This window comes from Oxyura jamaicensis, chromosome 10, assembly GCF_011077185.1.
Source record: "Oxyura jamaicensis isolate SHBP4307 breed ruddy duck chromosome 10, BPBGC_Ojam_1.0, whole genome shotgun sequence".
NCBI classification, from domain to species: Eukaryota; Metazoa; Chordata; class Aves; order Anseriformes; family Anatidae; genus Oxyura; species Oxyura jamaicensis.
The window spans coordinates 14,298,913-14,316,606 of NC_048902.1; the positions used below are offsets into that span (position 1 = coordinate 14,298,913).

Sequence of the window (17,694 nt, forward strand, 5' to 3'; positions counted from 1 at the left end):
TTGACCCAGAGTTATATCTGTGCACAAAGAGTAGAACAGGCCAGGAGAGGGGAGAGGAGACAGAAGAATTTAGGATGCTAGTTCAGTGATACAGATACAAATTCAGTCACTCTGCTGAGAGTAGAAGAGATAGGCAGGATCTAGGGAAGTGTGACAGGGGTGGCTCCTGAGGTTCCCTTGATTTTATACATTCAGATGAAATAATCATAAAAAAAGTCTACTTGGAGAGCTCTGACCATTCCAGTGTATCTTTGCTATTCTCAGCGCAAAGCTCTTTCCCTGTGCACACGTATACATATGGATATGCCCATATACCCTTGAGATTAGATTTATCTCAGAATAAATCCCCCTGTGACCAGAGCAGCTGGCAGCCACAACTCTCAACAGACCACAGCTGAGCAGCGTGTGGGCTATGGCTTCTTCCTAGCACAGGGCAGTTCCAGCAGGGAAGAGACACAAGCTCTGCTTTGTGTCAGGGAAAGAAAAATCTTCACACACAGAGCTCATAGGCAGAAAACTCAAACTGCTGGCACAGAACTAAACTCTGGAGTCCTCGGAACACCTGGAGGATTGTTCCTCTTAACCTACTTGCATTTTATTTTGCTAGTCTCCTGTTCCTGCCTCTGCCACTCGAACCGATAAGTTACAAATCTGTCTGGTAGAGGAATCTCTGCTCCGTCAAATGGCCTCTTTGGGCTTTAGAACTCCATTAATTAGCATCTTTTAAATGGTTGGGTAATATTCGTTTCTCCTTTTCGAAGACATTTCCCCAAGCCCTAATTTTAATAAAGCTGGTGCTCATGAACATTTGAATATTAAAGCCCTTGGTTACAGAAAGACGAAAGATGCATTTTAAAAGAACAGCCAAGCAAGGATTACTTAAACGGCTGACATAATTTTGTGTGTATGTGTGCATGTGCATGTGTGAATGCGCAGCGCCTCTGAGAGACAACATTGTCTTCAAGGCATTTCTGTGTCAGTGTGTATAAGGTCAGAATAAGTGTAATTTGTGAGGCGGCTGTGTCTGTCAGGATAGTAACAACATCAGGGGGCCCCAGGAAATGTAGTACGGCGCAATATGTTTAAGTGTGGATGTCAGTTTATTCCAAAACACACCAGAAAGGGCTCTGTTTGCTTTGTGCACTTGTACGTGCTGTTTCAGGTGCGAAAGGTGAGCTGAAAAGTTATCATACACGTACGTATCTTACCCTGTGAAGGATGTTCTGTTGTTTTTATTGAGACTGTGAAACTGGGGGTTCTTCACTGAGACTTTATAACCGCACCGGCTGGGGCTGATAGTACCAAAGACAGAAGCAGTGTGCCTGATTTCCTACAAAGCATTTATCTGATGAGGGGGATGATGCTTCTATAATCAGGTAGGTAGGTAATTTATTCAGTTGGGTGTCACTAGCAGAGATTTCCTCCCCTTACCAGCCAGGTTCAGCTTTGCCCTGGAGGAACCAGTGGGCAGCATGGACTACATCCCCCTTTCCCTTTCCTTCTGAGGCTGCCAGCAGAGGTGTCAGACCAATGATGTTTTTTGTTGTGTTGATACGTTTTGTCAACTCCGGACAGAGCACAGACTTCTCTGATTCATATCTTACAGGCTAACAGAGAGGTATCAGATGGCAATGATTTCTGTCTTATCACAAATCTAAGGCTGAGTGATCAGTGAGGTATAAACACTTCTTCAGATATGTTGGCCTGGGCAAGATTTACTGCAGTATCTTTGCTGAAAGGCTTTGTACACTGTCAAGCCTCTCCTAAGTCAGAAAGCTGCCTATCAATGTACCATATTTGCTAAGAAAGTAGATTTGTTTTCCTACTAGATGTAATGGCATGGCCAGGATTTGTAGCTGTTGTAAAATGATGGTAATCTGTTATTCACAAAGGTGTGGTCATGGGGCTTTGCTGAGCTTACATGTAGGTGATGCCCCTCACCTTTGGAGGAACTCAGCCAGATCCGGAAAGAGTCAGGTGAAAGAAATAACACGTTTCAATAGTCTCATTCTTTGTATTTGAGTCAGTGACAGACTGAGACAGCAATTCTGATTCTTAACCCTTTTCCTTTTTAACGAAAAGACTTTTCAGGACCAACGAAGCACTCTCGCTCTCTTACTTGTCTAGGAGCAATGCAGTGTGACTAGAATGCATGTGCTGGACTAAGTCCTGGTTCCTTCTGCCAAATCATGGGCTCTATCTGCTTAACTTCAAGGAGGTGTCCCTTAGCTAACCCCACTCAAAGAACAGTCACGAGAGGCCAACGCAGCACACTGACTTGGAGACAGAAGGACAACATATTGCATTTGGAGGTCAGCATATTGAATTCAGGGGATCTGCAGCAAAAAGATAATGCAAGAGAGCACTCAAGCTTCCATGCTAGACCTAGGGCCATGAAAATGTCTCCTTGTTCATGGGTGATTTCCCTCTAACACTGCAAAGCTGTATGGCGCAGAGCATCTATCTACAGGGTTCTGCAAAACCTGCAGAGCAGCCACTGCACATCGCCCCTGAAGCTCCCCTTCCTTCCAGCGTACCCCAGGTATGTGGGTCCTGCGTGTGAATATTTTGGTCTCTGGATGTGAAGCTCAGAAAACTTGTTCTGTTACAGGAGGTGGAATTTTTCTACCCAAAGTAAAGCCATCAGCTGACAGGTCAGGTGCCTGAAGGGATGCAACAGCAAACAGAGTGTGACAGACAAGGCATTTTGCTGAGGTTTATATAGGGTTTTACCAGTTCCATCCATCCCACAGTGTGCAGGCTGTGCCTTCCTGCATTGAGTGGTCTTGTGCTTCTCTTATGTTTTGCTTGTGGTTAAAACTTAGGATGTTTTGTTTTAAAAGCTCTGTCTTGTCCACGCTCCTGTTGCAATAGAAATCTGATCTTGAAAGACAGGATAAAAGAGAGAGAGAAAATAGGAATTTTAAATGATCAAAGGCAAATATTTGCTTTCTCTATCCTGCTTCCCTGCATCTGGTAAAATAATTGCGTAGAAGTAGAGATCCTTCTAGGTAAGACGGAGAAGAATATATTTTTGTCTGGGAGATACATAATAGGTGAAAAATTATTACTGGTTCTAAGTGCAGAATAAAACCCAGCTTCAGGCCTTGTTGGCCTAGGATGAAAATGTCTTTTTATGATTTCTATGCACATGGAGGAAAGTGAATCTTTTTCTCTTGTAGTAATTGCATTTTTAGTCACAATTGCCTGTTATCCTTGCATTTCCCACAGGTGAAGATATTGGTTTCCACGGCAGGCTTGCAGTAGCTGTTCATCTCTCAAAACCCTTTGTGATATTATGAAATGCCAAGCTGCCAAGTAATCAGCATTTTTTTTTTTTTTTTTTTCCTAATGAACACACATGCGCAGGCAGTAATTTGTTTATTCAACTCCTTGTGCAGGTTTGCAATTTACTCCAAAAGCGAGCAGCAGCATATAGAGAAACCAGATTACGGTTAGGGGAAGAGGTGGAGTCCCTTCTCAGGGGTTGCCCCAAACCATTCGTTCACTGCCAGTCTGTGACACCACGCTTCAGTCATACCCATGGGAATCCGTTCAGCCTTTTCCCCATCTTAAGAAATTAAACTATGCTTTTTTTATTTTTATTTTTATTTTTATTTTTATTTTTTAAATCTTCATAAGGAATCCTTTCCTGTATCATTCATGTGTTCTCTTTGACAGAATGGAAATAATTCTAATCACCTACTTTCCTATATTTATTTTTCCCTTGTTCAGTTTTTCTACTGCAGTCTGATGAAACTGGTTTGGTCAGCTTCCCATTTGTTAATAGGCAGATTCACTTTCTGATTTTCAGTCACGCACAACACAGCAAGAAAACAGCTCATGGGGATGATCAAAACACCTCACTGAAACCAGTTCTGCTTATTTTGTGTTTTGCAATTATTTTTTTCTCTCTTTTTCCTTCAGCGTCATGGAACTATTGAGTCAAAATTAGGTTGCCAACATCACTTAAAAATAGACGAATTATTTAAAATCCCAACTCAGTGTTAAAAACCATAGGCAGTCTTAGGGAAAAAAAATAAAAAGCAAATATTTCTCCTCAGAATCAAAATAATTGATATAGTTATTCTTTGTTTTACCTAACAAGCCCTGAATTTCAGATTGCTTGTTTGCTTTCTGCTGGGGCTGGTGAATATCAAAAGTGTGGAAGCAAAGACAGGATGCCAGATTGCTGAAGAAAAAAAAATAAATATTAATCCACTTTCCTCGTCTGCTCTGGCCTTAGTCTGTTGGGAGGAGAGGAGTGTTGGAGGTGAAAAAGGCTGGGAAACAATTTCTGAAAACCTCTGCAGTGGCTACAAGAGAACACCATGAAAACAGGTCTGAAACACCTTGAAGTATTATTTTATCCCTGTGATAACCTCACTCAGTCCATCTTTCATCTCCTCTTTAGATTCCACTAAAAAAGAAAAGGGTGAAAATAGGCCAATAAAAAGAGCTGAGAGAGACCTTTCGATATCACACGCTTTCTCAGAAATTTGGCAATGAGAAAGAGGAACTGCCCCATTCTCTGGCTGTACACATTGTGGAGATTTGTTTGCAGCAAATTTCAGATCTGCAAGACCACAACCACCCTTTACCACGCAGACCTTTGCCCCGATCCTGTCCCACAAGCTTAAAGAAATACCGAGAGTAACACAGAGAGGATGTCTTGCCCCTGGACTTTGCTTCCCAGTGGGGCTGTGGACACTGAGCAGCCAGCAAATATCCCTGGGTGGAAAGAGTGACATTCCTGGGCTGCACATCGTGTCCTCCTGTGAGGAGAAGGGAACTGGGATATCAAAACCTTTGTTCCCTTGGAGCTGAGACCTACCTACCTGTCACAACTCCTAGCTTGATGTGTTTTCAATGCAGTTTTACTTGACGGATTGTTTGGGCCCCCTACCATTTACCTGCCAAAAGTCAATGTAAATGCTCCAGAAGTTTGCAGAGGAAATGAAAGCCCAGGATGTTTCTGAAATCTGGGAGACAATTAGTGTGATTTACATCCTTGGCATTACAAGGAGCTAGAAATTTCTCATGTTCCCATGAAACATTATTGGAGAAGTGGGGTTTGGGAAAGTTATATTGGCTGAAATACATCAATCAGGATGCTTGTGAGTAACGTAGCTGCTAACACAGATGGAAAGCTGATAACAGGCTAAGGGAGTTTCAGATCACGCTGCCGCACAAGGACATACTTTTACAGATGCCGGAACTGCTGAGCTAACTGCTTTTCATTTGAAAAGTACAGCTTTGAATGGACAAGAAATGTCTTTGCTATACTTAGAGGTGGATTATGAGATGGGAAAAATAGAAGGGCTACTTCGTGTGCCAGCACATGAAGCTGCCTCTGAGTATTGCCAGAAAAGGAGAAATGCGCAGCAAAGACTTCTCAAAATCTGGCTCTAATGAGGAGCAGGTGTGAATTTTGCACAAATGTAGGCTGCAGGATGACTCCAGGGAAAAGGCGACATGTTAATGTAGTAGGAAACAAGAACACAGAGGAGCAGAGAAGCAGGAGCCTCTGGACTCCAGGCCTCAAGACTTAATTTGGTGACACATGACAAATTATTTTGTGCTCGCTTTTCTTTAGCAATCAGTCACTCTCATTGTGGGGACTGAGGCTGCACAGTTTGGTCGCAGGATTGCTGCAGATTGGGAAGGTCTGAGGGGACTGGGTAAGGGGAAGATGTTGCTTGGCATCTACAGGGTGGAAAAGCCTCAATGTTGGAGGCTCTGGAGCAGAACATAAACACGGGGCAGTGGCAGCCAGAAGCGAGGGATGCTGGTGGAGCAGGGCTAATAGGAGGTTTCCATCTTTCTAGATCATTTAGAGAACTATCCAGCATAACGGTGCCTTTAATTTTTTAAAGTATAATTTAACTTCACACATTTTTGCCCTGTATAACCTCCTCTCGCCTCCTCCCAAAGAGAGCATTTCAGTTCACACCAGTGAGTCGCCATGGAGACTCCATCCATGTGATGGCAAGACGTGACTCCACGCTGCTGGAGCCTCAGAACTTAATTATTTATTAATAGGCTTTTACCCCGCCAGCCTCAAGAGATGCAACATCTTGTTACCAAGGCTGGGAGAGAAACAAGAAACAAAGGAAAAAAAGAAGGGAAAAAACACAAGCAATTACAAATAATTAATTAAGAGCACAGTAAACATGCCAGTAAAGATGTAAGAGGAGCAGAAATTGAACTTAAAAACCTACAGGTCAATATTGTTTGGCTGAGGAAAATCTGGCTAGGTGGAAGGAAAATATTGAATATATGGGAAGGTGAAGTTTGTGCCCTTGTCTGCAGGGTCAGCTCTTTGGGTGCCCTCTGTACTCTGCAAAGACCCTTTGTGGAAGCGTCTTGTGCTGTTTGCAGCTGGAGGTAAACCCAAACAACAAGATCAGCCTGTCCTATTTTGGAAATCTTGCCACATTTCGATCACATGCACCAGGAATAAGGACCATTGGGACACCAGGACCATGCAGATTTGATGACTGGTCAAAGAGGGTCTGTGGCAGATATCTGTGAAAACCTCTCATTGCCTGAAATTTTGGTTAAAACAGACGTGGCAAATAATGGGTCAGTGTCTGTTTATAAAAAAAGGTCAAGATGCACGGCAAGATTTTCTTGTTTTGCATTTGTTTTAATTGAACAGCTAATCTGGCCTCTCCATTATTATGGACAATAAGTAAAGGCACTTCTTTCTTTATTTTTTCTTTGTCTTCTTAGTATCTCTAATCTGCTTTTCCCATAGACCTCTGTAAGAGCTACCAGGCAGCACTGTCCGACGAGGTACCGTTTTTTCCAAAGTCTTTTGTCCAGTCCAATTAACTCAACAACATTCTCAGGGATCCTCACAACTGTGACAATTGGTGACTTTGCACTGGGAGGAGAATGTGAACACGATGGCACTGTTAGAGGGCTTGTAAGGGGACACCTGGGCTCTCCAGATAGATATCAGACACGACAAGACAATGGACTGGGCAAGAAAAATGAAAATCATTTCACAAAATGTCTTCAAAGTAAAAAAAAAAATCATAAAAAAAGATCTTGCAACCCCAAGCACAATATAAAGTAAATCTAGAAGAACTGCATGGCACAGAGCCAAGCAAATTTAAGGAACAAATCTAGCAAACAATGAAAAGTAACAGCTCTGACCAAAAACAACCATTAAATGTTAAATGCTGCTCTTGTAACTGACAACACCAACAACTTTAAAGGGCTGTTTTAGTAGCATGTGTATGTGTGTGTGGGGAATAGTTAGCCTCTCAAAGGGTTGACTGTAAATTTAGATTTTTTTTTCTTTTTCTCTTTTTTTTTTTTTTTTTTTTTTTCCTTTACAACTTTGTGGTAATTGAAGGAGAAATCTAGAGCCTAACTAATTAGCATCAGTGAGGATGGCTCGCTTCGTTAAAGGTCTGCGTGGGCATGAAGGGCTGCAGGCAGTGAGTACTTGCTTCAGAGCAGTGTGGAGAGGTGAGGAAGGAGCAGTGTGGAGGGGTGATTTTTCCTTGTCCTGGACATCTTTTCTCTTTGTAGATGCCTTGTCTAGTCTAATTGTGCCCAAAGTGATAGAGCAGGCTCACCTGGAGACATATCTTTCTACCACAACTGACAAAGGCAAAGAATCTTGCAGGGAAAAGACAGACAGAGGAGAGGCAGTGGGGTAATAGGAAGAGGAGGGGTTTTCTGGCATTCCCGTGCATTTTCAACAACATTTCCATTCTTTCCTCTTTCTCTTTGCTTGTAATTCACTCTCCATAAGTGTGATGGACCAGTGGCTGCACAAACAGCCACACAGTGGCTTTTGGTGGGATCTCAGTGTTTATCCCAAGCATTATCTGCTGTCTGGGTCTCTGGCATTTAATCACCTAAGTTACTCTGCTGCATACCTATTCCCCATTTCTTGCCTCTTTGAAGAAGAGCCGTGCTTTGGTCCTCTGCCTTTGTACAAAGGAACCTAAAGGAAGCACCTGAGGTACAGAAAAACCTGAGACAGCTCCCAGAAGCTGAAGGTCTGCTCCTCCCCTGCCCAGCACGGGTCAGCAGCGTGCACCAAACCCATCCCCAGGCACCTGCCTTGCTGCCACCAAGGGAGAACAGGCCTGAATGCTTTTGTCCATGTGAGAGTGGACAAACAGAACCAAAAGACTTATTCATGGGGTAGGAACAAGGACTCAAGCTACTCCTTTTTAGTTGCTCCTCCACTCTTCTCTTCTCTTCTTGTCCATCCCCTAAGAACCCCGAAACCTTTGCCTCATCCACCCCTGTGAACTCAGTGGTGTATTTGTACAGATTCACCCTTTCCCATCCCCCAGCAGTTTTTGGGAACAACTCCTAAATCTGTTGTATTCTTCCACGCTAGCCAGGCTATTCTCTAATCATATTTAGTGCCGCAAGATTAACCTGTTATTAAAAATATAATTGTTCTTCAATTTGCACTTCTTTTTGAAATGGAGGTTGAGCAGAGCTCCAAAGCCCTGACTGGAACTTTGCTGCAAAGCCTCTGGCAACAAAAAAAGCTTATTATTTGCAAAAGAGAGGATCCTAATTGGAAAATATGATGGAGAGAAAATAGTGAATCCCCAGTAATCTCCTTCCAAAATGATAATGCACGTGGTATAATGAATATTAATGTATCATATTTATGAAATGGGGACACTGGAAAGTGCAAGATAAGATTTCCTTCTCTGTGCCTTTTACTTGGCAAATAACACTCCTCAGAGTCACGCCATCCTGCACACCTGTCTGACAGAGACAACCGAGCTGCTGCTAAATAAAAATGTACCCACCAGTTCCTGAATCTATGGACCTGTAGTAGCCACCACCCTATCTCTGGCATTCCCTACCTACAAGCCCATTCACTCATTGCTCATTTCATGCAAACATGATACTCCTCACGCAGCCTTGCCAATGAACAACGGAACAACTCTGCTGAAAACATGCAGTTGTTCTGGTTTGCACTGTCATTAAACACTGGCCGTCAGCCTGAGTGATCTTGGAGGAAGGGAGATTTTTCATCTCTATCAACATTATATTTCAACATCATTTAACTGGGTTTTAAAGTCAGATTTTTCAGCCCTTCCAGGCCAGTGGTCACTCAATTCCACTTAAAGACACTGAATTCACCTGTGTGAGTGAGTAGGTACCAAGCCAAAATAGTCAAGAGCTCATAATCTGTTTAGACATCAAGTGCTAAGAAGTTCCAGAGTTCCTCCCCACGTCCCTGGTAGAGATGCTGTAACCCAGAGATCCCTCATATTGGTTAAATTCTTGCTTCCATCACTGTAACCACAGCACATAAAATTTTCTAGGACAATTACCTCTCCCTGAAGTATAGTCATTACCTGTTCTGGCAGGCTTCTTTGTAATTTAACTTTGTAGACTTCAAAAATAATTCCCAGAGAACTGAGGTTTATTGGGGAGAAATATCCTTTTATTTACTTGCTCATTCCCACACTAATATCTTCCTGCTATCTGCTTCCTTTGGAATTAAGTGGTTAACATAGTTACCGTGTAGAAATGTAGATTTCCCCTGGCACTCCTTGGAGTGAAGAAAGGATAATTTCAGACATTTTCCTCTTTAGGTAATGCATCTGCCAGAGCTATCTCAATATTTCTATAGGACAAATGAGACTGACAGCCTGGGAGAGCAGCAAAGGAAGAGCCATGCCAGTGATAAAAGGCCTGACTGGGACTCAAGGGATCTGCACTCAGTTCTGGCCATAAACTCGGTATGCGACCTTAAGGAAACCATTTAATCCACCCTTTCTTTAGTTCTGTACCTGGCAAGAATCTGACTTTCCTTCTACTCTTTTTCTATCATGTTGCTATATGTTACAAGCTCTTAGGTATAGTCTCTGTCTCATCGTGTCATGTTATTTAGCAGAAGGGAACATCAGTCTTTGCAAGGGCCTTTAGAAGCCAGAGTAGAGATAACAATAGCAACAACGACAATGAGAAATAACATCCTCAGGACTACAAAGGTGATTCCCTGTGTTCTGATTTCAGTCCACGTAATCCCCACAGAGAATCAAAGTGTTGTAATCATCACACGGTCCCACTAGGATTACAGAGAAATGATTCACCTGCAAAATACTTCCCCGATTTCCATTTCTAAGATGACAATTTGAAAGCAAAGGGGTAGCTCTGGGGCTGTCCTGGATCTTTGTGATGGCTGAACATGGAGTGTGACAGCAAGGCATATGCTCTGGCTCTAACACCTGTCCCTGCTACTTCGGATAAAGTAAGGCCTCAGCAACCTGAAGCTCATTAACAAGACCAGGTTTGATTTCATCCATGACAGAGTGCCATACATACAACACCGTGACATTTGTCCCATAGGGACAATGAGACATGTCCCATTGCAATAGCTTTGGGATGGGTGTCCTTCATTTCACCTCCAGTGAATGCTAGGATTTGCATCCACATGTATTATTTCAGAAAGCACTGTGAGAATACTCCTCCCCCACGGCTACCCAAAACTTCAGCCACTGCCATTCAGGACAATCTCTCTATACGGAATAATTATTTTAATCAGGAGATGTGTTAGAAATAGGATATGTGCAGCTGTTGTGTGGTTCCCTGCACATCCTGGAATGGCTGCCTGAAAAAGTGGATTAAAACTGTGTAGAAGGGTAGTTGCCATGGAAACTGCATCATTGGAAGCTTCATTTCAATCTTTTCTTCTTTCTGATAATTTTCTACCCATTTTACCACTCTGGACTTGTACCATTCCATCATGGTCCACCTGTGCCCTCATCAAACTATCAGTGATGCTGCAAGCCAGGAAGCAGGAAGCAGACCTAGTGGGACAAAATTTGGGAAAGCAGCGCTGGGGTTGCATTGTTTTGTGGGGGTCACGAGAGGAGCTGACTTCACCTTTGGCTCGGAGACCAAGCAGAAGACCTCAAGGTGTGGGAAGGACAGACTCCTTCTGGGCTAGCACTGGCAAAAGCCGTGCCAGCCCCTGCTGTGAGTGCATTGCTCCTGTGGTGCTGAGTACCTTTGCAGACATGTCCCTATGGGAGATCAGTGCCCTCTGCCCTGACACCACTGGACACTTGAACAGATTCTCGTGGACTCATGGTGCTCTGGGATTTGGAGGGAAATAACGTTTTCTCTAGCAGATAGGTGTCATTTTTATATAAGAGGGGTGTATAAGAGAGAGGTCATCTTCAGGACAGCAGCCTCTAGCAGAGCAGGCGCCACCAGCCAACATTTTCCATGAAAACTTGTTTGTGCTAAGGACTAACTGAGATTAAGTGCCTTGGCATATCTCTGTGACAATGAAATAAACCTGAATTAAGGTTGAATTAAGGTTTCTGTGATGAAACTCAGTGCAATGCAATTCCAGGTGCCCAGGACTGGTGTGGGTTATGAAGTGTGTATTCTGCAACTGGAAAGGGAATGAGGAGAGGTGGCTGGACAGAGCAATTTCAGCCAACTTGCAAGAAGGACATGGAGGTTAGCTTGCCCTGCTTATGAAGGAAGGTGCTAGCTGATCTCTGGCAATTGCAAGGTCATACTTTGAAGTCCCGACTGAAAGAACCTTTCAATGTTTCTCAAAATCTTGCCAAGTTCACAGGCAGTAATCCTGTTTCAGCCATGAAGAGATGGATAATTGTAGCACAGAAAATCTTCCCAGAGGACTTGCGGACAGTTTGTGGTGCAATGTAGCAAACCAAAGAGAGAACCTAAAACTTCACTTACTTGCCTCCTTGTCTGGTCTGCAGAGCCGATTCCTCCAGACGCTCCAGTCTGTACGAACTTGTTCCCAGGTTTGTCTGGCCATCCTGGTTTTCTCTTTTCAGAGCTGCAACTTCAAGGCTGTGTTACACTGTTACGTCAGGTAGTGGAGGTAGATTTCCAGACTTCATTTGCTTAATATTCACGATGGAAGCCGAGGTAGACTCTGTTGAAAATGAAGAAATTAAAGGGTAGAAGTGAGAATCAGCCACTTTCACAACTGTAGTGCAATCAGTTTTTCACTCTATTTTTATGATCCCTGCTATTTGTGGTAGTTCTGCTACTTCATTAACATCATGTATTTTAGAATTATCCGCACGGCCTGACAGGTCAGCTGGCTTTTCTGGGATTATTCATTGAGGGCTGGAAGCCTGAAGGTTCATTTTGCATGTGCTGAAGCACAGGATTTGTAGCAACCCTTAAGCCTTAGTATTCACCACAGAGATTTGGCTGATGGATTTGATTGCTCAAGGGGGCAGATTCCAAATGCTACAAGATAAATCATGGCATTAGCTAATTTCTTTATTTCTTTCCTCATTTCAGGAGGACCTGGGGTTGGGAGAAGTTCAGTTTAGCCTAGTGCTTCGAAAATGGACATCTTCTTGGTGGCTTAAGCAGAACATAGACCTTCACAATTTAAGTTTTCAATTCTGTGCCCTGCACAGTACCCATCCTAACACTGGTTATTCATGTTATGCCTTAAAGAAATAGAAATTGGTTTTACTATGAGCTTTTCACAAGATCCAAAAACAGGTGTAGCATTTAGAAAAGCAACTTAAGGAAAAGCACTTGAAACCAACCTAAATCAAGAAAGACATCTGCAGTTAAACCTTTGAAACTTCCCAACCAGCTCCACTTGCACTGCGGACAAACGTACAGCACTGCCTTGAGAGAGCAGCTGGCTTCACTCACCTCTACGGGGCTCTGTACAAACACAGACATTTGGCGTCTTCATTGGGATCCCACTTTGTACCCTCCTCCTGCTTCTCCTGCTCTGATCTACTCACCCTCCTCAGCTCTCTTCTCCTGCAGCATGTGAATAAGCTGGGCCTTATACACAGGAGCATGAGGTGATTTCTCTGGCCAGGGTTACACGGACAATCAGAGCTATAGACCCTCTCGTGGCCTTAAAATCTCCAACTTTCCAATGCTTAGTCTGTGTAGGTAATGGTTCTGATACTGGTATGCTCATGATATTGTCTTATTGGTTCCATATATTATCTTAATTTTCAGTTTGTAATGAAAATGATTTCCCTTAACCACATGGCTGATTTTTATCTCCTTTTTGTGGTACAGTACTACACAGGTGAATGAAACTACCGCCAAGAAGCCTGGTGCGACATTCAAGAATATATTTCGAAAAGCGATCATCAGCATTTTCCTTGCATATTATTTTTCCATAATTAAGCAATACATGTGGCTTGAAAATCCTTAACAAATCTTAGCATGATTTATAGGGATCATTTGTTTCAACTTTTTTTGCTAAATGGCAGTAGATTTGGAGCTTTTATTATAAATTGTTTTCATTTAGATTTTAACCACCCTCTAGGCTCTGGGTAAAGCACTTATTTGCTGCATGTCATTTTTTATTGTTTAGGTGTTGGACCTAAAACCAAAATAGAATGGAATAACAGTCCCAGTGGAGAGAAGCAAATGAGAGAGGTGAAGAGGAGAAAGGAAAGAGGAGTAAATGAAGAATTAGGTCGGGTGACTGATCCTCCAAGGAGCTGGGTGGAGAAATAGTGGATGAGAATGGAGGTTGGTGTAGTGGGGAGATGAGCTAGGAGACTTGAGTTGCATCAGGCCAGGCTGCTTCCCTGTATCTGTGTGGCTGCAGCTATCCTGAAACTGGGCTAGCTGCAGAAGAGGTCCACTAGCCTACACGGCAACATCACAGGAGGCATTTGCACCCATGTTTGTCTGATGTGGAGCTGGGGGACACAGCTCAAGATTGCTGAATGTAATTTTAAGTTGAGCTGAGAGAATAAATTCTCATCACCTTAACTCAGGTTTCTAGTTTTACTTTCCCCAAATGCTCAGAGATCTCCAGCGCATCCAAACAATGTTCCCAAACCCCTAGAGCTTAATGAGCTTTTGTTTGGGTCATTATTCAGTTAAAAAAGAACAAACAACTTTCCAGAAAGTGCTTTGTTTGTTATTAGCACTTTTCTACCCATTGCTCTCATTTTTGGAGAAAAACAAACAAAACCACGTGGCTTGAGAAACATATGAAACGATCTGAATAGTGAACAATCGGGACTAACGAACCTGAAAGTGATTGGTCCAAATTATTCAGTAAATATAGCACTTAAGAGTAATGAAGCTACTCGCGCAGCACTGGGACTGGTTTCAGAGCTCTTTGCCAACCAGGCAGCATTCTGAACTCGCAGCAAGCACTGGGCCTGATTCATCACCCTGCTTCCTATCCCCGTGTGATGCCGGTGGCTGTGTTGCAAAGTAATGAATCGAGGTCATCACTCAAGACACGTGATCCCTCTGCTCGCACTCAACCCGTCCCTTTCTGTTTGTGGAGGTCTGGCAGAACTAAGTGGGATGTTACACAAAATTTAACAGTTTTGGTTAGATGTCAGCAGGTGTGGAAAGAGCTTGGTGGGACACGAACACAAAAACCAGCACCGCCACCCAGCAGCAACCAGTGTTTTGCCCTGACTTATGGCAATTTTTCTGCTGTCTTCTGACCTTGCCCATATTTTTTCTCCTATTACTTCCCATCCTGGAGCCCTGGTTTTATCTGAGAAGCAGAACCATAACCGTGAAGATGGCTTGGCCTTGCAGGGTTGTCTCTGCACTGCATCCTTGCAGTGCTCCTCGGAGACATCTCGCAGAAGGACACCTCCAGTTAGAGGGCCTTTGGCTGACAGAAAAAACTCCGGAGCATGAGACCAGCAGAATTAACAGGCTCTCTCCACACCAACTTCAGATAAACTATGCAATTAAAAAAAAAAAAAAAAAAAAAAAAAAAGAATCTAATTCTGAACTGCGTGTCTCTATGCTTATTTAATATTGGAAACTTCAAATTCAGCATCAATTGAGATGATTATATTCCGTGAGTTCTGTTTAACGCATCTCAATACTAACAGTAGCTGATGATAGAGACAGGCATTTGCCTGTGCTGGTGGCAGTGCCTTCAGTGGGAGGAAGGCTTGATGGCAGCCATGGACAACCTGGACTTCTGCAGGCTCCCAGCTCACTTATGTGAAAGTCTGCAGCTGACCAGATGAACTCTGTGTGAATGAGAACAGTGGGGGACAGATAATTTAGGCAGAGCTCAACCACAAGGAGAGTTCAGCCCCAAAGTGCTTACCCTCCTCTGGACAGGGAGTGGCTGGAGCCTTGCTTTTCTTGACTCAGTAACCTCCTTGCCAGATGCCTGCACGTCACATCCACAGCCCTGGAGCAGGGATGTGGAAGGATTTATAAACATATAGGCTGGACTTCTATTTCCTGATAATCTAGTTTAGCGTGACAAATAGCCCCACGAACAGGACTCCCGCTGGCTCTCACTGTGCATGTCACTTGGACAGCCCCAGCTTTCCAGTGCCTGAGGTGCTGGCTTCCTTCCCAGTGCTCCCCTCTATCTGCAGCTCTCCAGCGAGTTTTCATCACTACAGCCTCTTCCGAGGCAGTGCCCCGATGTACTTACCACGTGGTGTTCTCAGCATAGCCACAACCCTCAGCAATGTGCTCGAGTACCGAGCACAAGTTAGGAAGTTGGATAGTACCTTGATTTTTTGCCACCCCTCTGCTTCCTCTTCCTCCTGTTCTCTTCCTCCCTCTGCTGTTCCACCCACAGAAGCTCGGAATGAAGCCGTAGGCTGCTCTCCACTCCCTTCTCTAGCTCTGCTCCTAACTCACTCTGTAATAACCAGCAATCCAGCCAGCTTCTCTGTCAGCCAGTTTACCCTTCTGTGAAATGGGGACGTTATTTGCTAATTCTGGTATAACTCCAGGCAGGCTGTCTGAAGTTTTTAAATCACACCTTGGAAGGGAGTTTCAATACCACTTGCAGCAGATGCTTGCCTTTATCCATTACAGATAAGGTGGCCTGAACTGATCTCGTGATTTCAGGAGTATCTTCAAAGGGGCTTCAACTCATCTCAGAGTGCAAAACATTATTACAGCAGGGAGAACTTACTGAGCTGTTTTTATTTTTATTTTTATTTTTTTTGTTGTTGTTTCTTTTTTCTTTTTTGTTTCTTTTTTCTTTTTTTCTGACCAGCAGCAGAAGGATGTGCTGAGGTGGGCAGATAGGTGCATTTTTCAAGGTTCAGAATTTATCATTTTGCTTGAGCGCAATGGGCAAAGCCTGGTAGGCATTTGCACCTGCAGGAAAGGTGTGCACAGGTGACATTGATACACATATGTATAGATAAATATTCATCTCCATTAATACATGTAACACACCCTGATATATCATATCCAAGAGCAAATGCTGTTGTGTCTCACACTCATATTTCCATATGAGGCAGACTTTTACCTAATCACTTTCTGGTTATGCCTGAAAACTCATCTATTGCATTCTCTGAATCATTGCAGCCCAGTTCTTATACAGAAATCATTAGCCTATGGAAATGGTCTCTTTTTTTACCAGCAGATGAAGCCATATGCTCATCCAGAGGCAATTACTCTTCTAATACAAGTTCTATAATAACCTTAAACAGTACAGAATGGCATAATTGTTTGCTTTAATAAATACTCTGAAGTACTTTAGCTGCACTCTAAAATGGCTTCACAAAATCCTGTTTCAGTTCCTTCATCTTCCAGTCTCTTTGCAATGACCCCCATTCTTCTGGCCAATCTTTTTTTCTTGGAATTTTGCTGTGACATCCAAATGCAGACGTTTTGAATCACAGATGTGAGGAATTAAGAATTCTTTTCTCTTTTTCTTTTAAATGATTTTTCATCGTATGTTGGAGCCAAGTATCTATCAGGGTAAAATCAATAGCAGCTACCAGAACTAAAAGAAAATGCCCCAGACTTAATACACTTCATGCACAGCCACTGCAGCTGTATATCTAAAAGAAAGCTAATAGAATGACTCATTCTATGAGTTACCAATTTTTGAAATAAACCTGTTGCTAAAATGGTTAGGAACAATGTAATTCTGAACATTACCACCAAAGCAGGACTCCTGCTTCTTCACCTTTACGGACACATCAGACCATTAACTCTCTTTCTACTCTCAGTTCCTTAGATCTGAACACCTGTGCGTGTCAAAAAAGATATAAACAAACAATCTTCTTCATTCCTCACTCCTGTGGGAATGCGTGTGAAAAACAGCATGCTGAGTAAGAAGGACAGATAGCAACTGAAGAGACATATCCCTTTGTTGGGACTTCAGCGTCCCGTTGCCTGCTCATGTGAAGCTGGAAGCGAAGGTCAGTGACCCTCTAGTCTTTTCTAATTTCTTTACATATTTCAGGTGGATCAAAGGATCCATTTCCATCTCCTCTCCACTGCGAAGCAGCTAATGAGTTGGGAAGGACCCTCTGGCTGACCAGCGCCGTTATTTAAATTTATGACATTATTTGCGTGAGCACCAAACTTCTTTGGGGACTGTCTGGGCAATACACACAACACCCACACTGCAAGTAAATGCAACCTTTGCTCTTTGGGACCATCTAGGTCAGGCACCCACAGCTCACAACCACTTTGTTCCCAGTCCCTCCATGAAGAGTAGGGCACAGCAGGACTACAAGCTGCATATCAATCAGGGAGCAACAAAGGAAATGGCAGAAAGACATTTCTTCTCTCTTTCCCAGGTCCTGTGATGTGATCCATCCAGAATTCATAATGCTCCCCGTGTCCAAGAGGAAACTGCAACCAAAAACCACCCAGAGACATAAATATCGTGGCTGCAGCACATTTAACTAGTATGTAGATGGACAAAACAGCAACAGCATTACATATAATGTAGGG

At 43.2% G+C, this 17,694-nt stretch overlaps 1 long non-coding RNA gene across 1 annotated transcript in view; it reads right to left on the reverse strand.

Annotated features, from left to right (window-relative positions):
- The window catches only part of LOC118172271, a 141,149-nt gene that overhangs the window by 37,803 nt on the left and 85,652 nt on the right, over nucleotides 1–17,694 (reverse strand). The window contains exon 4 of the long non-coding RNA XR_004753623.1: nucleotides 11,719–11,920. This is a non-coding gene — a long non-coding RNA (uncharacterized LOC118172271). The remainder of the gene's footprint in view (nucleotides 1–11,718; nucleotides 11,921–17,694) is intronic.